This window comes from Pezoporus occidentalis, unplaced genomic scaffold (genome assembly GCF_034315485.1).
Source record: "Pezoporus occidentalis ecotype Australia unplaced genomic scaffold, CSIRO_AGI_Poc_V1 ctg10, whole genome shotgun sequence".
Lineage (NCBI taxonomy): Eukaryota > Metazoa > Chordata > Aves > Psittaciformes > Psittacidae > Pezoporus > Pezoporus occidentalis.
In genome coordinates, this window is record NW_026912779.1 from 9,910,906 (window position 1) to 9,917,498 (window position 6,593).

The 6,593-nt window shown below is 43.7% G+C and overlaps 1 long non-coding RNA gene across 1 annotated transcript in view; it reads left to right on the top strand.

Annotated features, from left to right (window-relative positions):
- Positions 1 to 6,554, top strand: part of LOC134159920 (uncharacterized) — a 277,126-nt gene extending 270,572 nt beyond the window's left edge. The window contains exons 12-13 of the long non-coding RNA XR_009963364.1: positions 2,330 to 5,323; positions 5,546 to 6,554. This is a non-coding gene — a long non-coding RNA (uncharacterized LOC134159920). The remainder of the gene's footprint in view (positions 1 to 2,329; positions 5,324 to 5,545) is intronic.
- Positions 6,555 to 6,593: the final 39 nt, after the last annotated feature.

Below are 6,593 nucleotides of genomic sequence, written 5' to 3' on the forward strand. Positions count from 1 at the left end.
CTCAAATTTCAGGATAGGCTACATTAATTACAGGATGGCATTATGTATTTAAAGGTTGCTGAAAGTTATATCTGTGATCAGTCATGTTCAAACTGCACGGTCACATGAAATATTTGTTATTTTAATACATAGGCGTGCACGCGAGCAGCAATAGCATCCATGATGTTTTAATAGGCTTTTATTAGTTCGTACTCTCCTTGTAATCGTGTTTTACAGTATGTGTGCTCAATGTGTTTGTGTCTATGCTCTTCATGCACACATCGCAGGATGCCAAAACATCCTTCTGCTTCCTTGTTTCCAACCACTTAGTCAGGCACTTGAATGCTTTCCAAATCTTGTTAAAAAACAGAAATAGCACTATCACTTCTTGTCGGAGTACACAGAAAGCAATGGATGGAGAGGGCAGTAGAAAGGTAGAGACAAACAACTGGCATATAGGGGGATTTTCATGGGTGAGCTCACGAGAGCCCCAGTGCTATGATGTCCATACATCATCTGGGGCTTCCCACTGCCTCACTGTGACAAACTGGGGTTCGAGTTCACCTGCTGGATGGAAAAGTGCTGCAAAGATGCTCCTTGTGTGTTAGTTCCGGTTTAGAAAGTTTACGAAGCAAGAATTCCCTCCCCCAAAATCACAAGGCATTTGTCTGAGCTCACATCTATATATTTTAAACTATCCTACTTTTTTGGTTTGGTTTGGTTTCATTTGGTTTTGCCAGGAAAATTTAAATTAACATTCAAATAGTTGGGATTTCTTTTGAATTAAATAGATAAAAAATTGATTTGACTTTATTCACTACTTTTGCCTGAAGCTAAACTAGCTAGACAGCCTCAACCTAGATTCATAAATACTTTGAATGTGCATTTCTGGTGATTTAAAAATTGCTCCTGAGACTGTTCAGTGTTTCAGTCAGGTGCAGCATTGGTGGGCAACACTGGGATCATGAAAGGCTGGTGGTCCTGGTACCTCTAGAGAGCATAGTCACTGCTTTTACCGAGTTTTGTGATTAGACTAAATGTTTTCTGGTGTGTATCTCACAGCTGGGATGTAATTGAAAAAAAAAGGAGCAGTATTAATGACTATTAATTAATTGGACACTCACAACCAGAGGGAGCAGGGGAGGGTATTTTCCCGTGGATTACTCTTACAGAATTGGATTCTCTGATGTCTACAGATTATTGGGTTCACAGAATCATAGAATCTTAGAATCCCAGGTTGGAAGGGACCTCAAGGGTCATCTGGTCCAACCTTTCTTGGCAAAACGTGATGCAGCCTAGTTGTCCCAGCACCCTGTCATCACATTGTCATCACAGGAGGCAGCTATGTTGCCTTGGCTCCCTGTCTCCATGAGGTGGGAATATCTGTCCAGTTTGTCTGCAGTCACCCCTTGGGTTTAAAAGCATGTGTTGATGCAGGTGTGTACCCACACACCCATCCGTCCACACAGAGTGTGATAAGCCAGCCCCTACAGTCTTAAGAAACCAAGATACAAATAATGTTGTCTTAGAAGGCTTATATGTGCGTGACTAAGAGGACTGCATTGCTCCTACTGCCTTCTGAGAGGGGCTGGGATTTCAGATTCAGTTAAGGAACTTGCGAAGGAGTCATGAGGCAGCCATTGATGGCTGTCTGCACTACAGCCCACATTTGTTCATGGTCAGCAAAAAAGCTTGTCAAATAACATTTCTCACATTGTTTACATGGTATACACCCCACAATCTGAATAACTTATTTTACTGAACATTATTTTGGCCAGATGACAGGCTAGGCATAGGGTTTACTAACATAATTGTCAATAGCAGTCCTTTGATGGGTTTGGGGAAGAAGTTTGAAGCAGCAGTGTCTGTAGCCCCAAGCAGCAATGGGCTGAGGAGCACATGGCCACATGCCAAGACTGCTGATAGCATTTCCTTGCAGACATGGCCTCCATGAAACATCACGGCAGGTAAAACCCGTCCAAACCAAGCTGGGTGGCAGGAGTGTGTCTCATGGGGAGATCTGATGGTGTGTCAAACCACTGAACCTTCCACCCCATTGCCAGATCAGGGTAAAAGAGCAACTTCACAGGGAGAAAGAAGCAAGTGAGGAGCTCTTATTGTATGGCCTGTCCTTCTAGAGGTAGCAAGCTTCAGCTCTAGCCCTCATCATGCAGAGGTGGTGGAAATAGTATTCTTGCTGCACTGAGCATAGGCTGTTAACAGGAGTGTCTCATATGTGTCCTTTGCTTCTGTAGGAGCAAGAGCTAACGCATGACCTCAAGCCAGCCATACCCTCTATAAAGTGGTTAAATAGCATTTTTGAAGTGACTGGTGTCTTTTTTTTGTTCAGGAGAGCAACGACCTCATTTACCTCGAGGCCGATGCACTCTTGGAAAGTGAAATATATATGATAATAATGATGGCGAGGGTGGCAAATCTGTTGCATAAGAAAACTTGATATATAAATGCACCACACAGCTCAGGGTGCATCTTCATTTCACCCATAAGAAGTTTGTGCAAGTGCAGAAAAGTCCAGGTTTTTTCTCCTGCCCCCCAAAGAAACATAATCCAGAGTTTATATCGGATGGTTTATGGGAGTTTATTGGAATATCCAACAGGGTTCATGCAGTGTGTCATAAGGTAAAGCCTGTTCATTGGTGATTTACAAGCAGTGTGTGCCGGTGTTACTGTAATTTATAGACCACAGATGGTCAGGGGGTGCCCCTGCTGACTTGTAGCTGTATAAGAAGCTGAGCCCTGTGTATCATCTGCTGTGGGTACCTCCAGCTCACTTCCCCAAATTAGCATTGATCAGGATCTGCCTTCAAACCCAGAGGGTCCTGAGACCTCTGCCTTGCAAGCTGGGGCAAGGTGGGGAAAAAGAAACCCAAGCCTATCAGAATGGCACCAAAGGAAAATTGCTTTTTGCAGTAATAACTTTCATTCTCAAGGCTGGTACTTCACTTGATGGACTTCTGTCCCCGGTTAAATGGAGAAGGAAGAATGTCAATCTCCTTTTCATGCACTGGCCTAAGACAAACATTTCCTCTACAAAAAGTTATATATATGTTCATAAATCTCCCTTGTAATGACTTTTAAGATAGATCCTGTCTTTGTTCTTATTTTACCCTTTTAGGTGATTGTCTTTAACTGTGTATTACTATGACTTTCTTTCCTCAGTTGTTTACCTAAGCCTTTGCTTCTTTAAATCTTATGAAATAACTGTCTCTTTATTCTGGCACCACTTTCTGATCCCCGGGGAAATTTTTCCTGGTGGATGCACTAGGTAGAGACAGGACAGGGCTGGCAGCACATTCCACCCAAATCCATGGGAGATTTATTCCTTTGGCCAGGGGATTGGGCCCCTTTTGGCTTCTCATTCCTCTGGTTGACAAGGTTCCTCACGTCACCTCGTATTTCTCCCAGACGTGTTTTTGTCTTGCTGCGTGTGGCCTTGTCCTGCCCACAGGAATACTGCGGTGGTCTCTGGCAGCATCCAGCAGCCTTCGGAGGGACGTGCTGGATCCAGGGACGCCTGGCGCTTGGCTTGCCCGCCACAGCAAGGTCATGCATTTTAACAAGGCACCGCCGATCCCCCTTTTTAAAGGGCATTGATTATGTTTTGTTAAAATGGGCTTTGAACTCATCTGACCCTCCGCCAGTAGGACATTTCAGGGCTTTTTTCTGCCTTGGACCACACTTGACACCTGTTGGCAAACACAGCTGCAAATGCCGCTGTGAGAAACCTGCATCCGAGCTCAAAACTGAGCGGTTTGGTTTTTTTCCCAAGAGTAAAGACCTAAGAGAATTTGGTGCTTCTTTAGTTAGTAAAAAGATTTAAAAAAAAAACAAGTTTGTTTTTCCTTATCAAGATGAGGTGAAAAAAAACCCACTCTATAGACAAAAGAAGCAGAAGGAGAGCTGTAATGGAAATAAAATTGACAGCCTCTCAAAACTCAGGTGGCACTTTCCTTTTCCAGTTAATTACAGTTTTAATTACATGGCTTCTTGTGACTCCTTGATACCTAATAAACTAGACTCTGTGGGGCGGCAAAGTTGAGTTTTGCTTGAACTGCAGGTGTAAGGCTCAGCATGAAACATAAATCAACTTCTTAAACATGTTCCCAGGGTGTGTTCAGGCTTTTTCTTCCTATTCGCTTGTAAAAATCACATCTTTTCACCATTGTTGGGGGAAGAAAAAGAAAAAAGATTGAAGCTACAATGCAGTGGGTATTACCTTTGTGTCTTTGGATATAAAAATCCCTTTTAGTAGGGAAAAAAAAGGCTTTTTTTTAACCTCAGAGCTGATAAATTTTAAAGGAGTGATGCATTACCCATATAGACCCTCTCTCATTGTCATTTTTTAGTGGGGGTGCATAAGATAGAAGAGGAAAGTACACTGGCGGCATGAAAAAGAGGGTAGATTGGTACATGGAAAATAAAGAGACATTCATCCCATAGGAGCTGCCTTTTCTGAAGGTTTTGAAAACAGAGAGTGCCTGTTTATTCTTTGTGTGTTACGCCATGGAAATCTGTGCTCCAGTCAGGTTCAAGAGCAGTGCCATATATTAACCGTGAGCAGGATAACACAACGATGACCTGTTGCAGCAAAAAGCTGAAGGTAAATATGTGTCAGAACTTCTTATAGGTCTCAATCCCAGGACATCTGATGGGACCATGAGCCTGCGGCAGGCAGCAATGTCATGACCACACATTGTGACAATTCAGTGAGGTGAAAGATCGCCCATCTTCCTTCTTTCCCAAACCAAATTATTAAAAGAAGGAGGAGGGAGGGAGGGAAGGGGAGGAGGAAAAGAGTCAGGAGAGCTTCACATAGTGCACTTCAGTGTTGGTGCAGAACATGAGCAGCAAGGTTCATGTGTGAGACATGAGTGTATCAACAAGTCCTTAACCTCTGAGACACAACCTTGGAAAGACGTTTTTAATGTCTTCTTATTAGTTTAACTGCTGAAGTACTGGTTTTATGAGTGCAAAAAAGTGTATTCGTTATGAGTGGAGAAAGACATATCTGGGACATAGCCCCCTCGTTAATGGCTTTCCATAGCCAGTAAGGTGAAGGTGGGAGAAATGTCCTGCTTGCCTTTTCAACACAAATGTTTGGTTTCTGGGTTTCTCCTATTGCTGATTACCTGAAGCAGTGCCATTGTGCTACTCTTTGGCTGGAGCAAGCATGCTGAAGCCAGATGAGGGAATTTTTGCTCCTCCAAGAGCTTTGTGACCTGCTGCCAACTCGCCTTCCCCATGGTTCATCCCAGCCTTGGACCCTGTCCTGTGATCATTGTTGAGATCTCGCTAACACCTATGGCACTCAGGGCCAGCTGAGGTACAGTCAAAGGTATCTCCTAAATAAAACCGTTATATGGCTTGGACAAAGCACACAGATTTCAACCTTAACTTCAATAGAAATCATGCCGCAAAGACAATCTCCCTGTAGACAAGACTTGTCTGGTATCATTTCACCCGATGTCCAGTTGATGAGGATTTCTGGTGGTGGTGGTTTGTTGTTATCATTATTAATGCTCGTAATCTTTATTCTTTTTCACAGCTTGACTGTATCTGCATACATTACTTACCTGAACAAGTGCACTTGCAAGGCACAGATTTCTCTCAGATCGATATTGTGTTAAATTTCTTGGATATAAATGTCTTGTATGCTCGTGGGCTGTTTGTGTGCAGTGTTCGGGCAGCTCACAGCAAAAATGTGGGGAGCTGATCTGCTGTCTGCAGTTTCTGTGTGGTGTTACGGATGTTAGATGATGAAAAGGAAAACAGAAAACAAGGATGCTCTTTTTCAAGGCTTCACCCACGACATTGTGGCACTGTTTGGGGAAAGGCGTGCAACACAGCGCAATGAAAGCCTGGCAGCGTTGTCTCCCAACCCCAGCATCCTCTTGGCTTTTGGTGTCTGAGGGTGTGCTGCCCAGGTGCTCCCCAGTGACAACCTCTATGCCAGGTGCAGGCTAGAAATTTTCCATCAGAACCATCCTGCAGCAAACCCTTGGATTTCTGGTTAAACAAAAATCTCCATTAAAAGCAGGCCACAGAGGAGGAGAACTTTTTGGAAGATAAGGAAAGCCTAGGGCAGCCCAAAAAAAGCATCTCTTTTGAATGCCAAGTAACACCTCTTGCCTGCAGTGCCCAAGCAAAAGCCATCACTGCTGCCTTCTGCAAAAAGCTGTCTGGTTCTGTGAAGCTATTGCTCCTCTCTTCAAATCCTCCCTTCAAAACTTGCCCCTGTTTTGACACCTGTAGCAGATGAAATGCAAAAACTGAGGGCAGATGAAAGCACTTAACATGCAGCTTCTCTGTGTCTATCTATACCCATGCTGTATAATGTATACTGGCACTTTCATGTTGCCTGGTCCACACAGATGTCATCATGACATAGGCTTTTGTGACAGCCACGGTCCTGGGGACATCAGTGCCATGAAGTCCCAGTGTTTTGCAGCCTAAATGATGAAACTGGAGCAGGCACACTTTGGACAGACAGCTCAGTGTCTTTTAATATCTCTGAAAATTAACTGTGGAAGCAAAAAATCCCAACCCTAGAGCCAAGCAAGGATTTTTGAGATGAGGAAAATTATTCCCCCTGC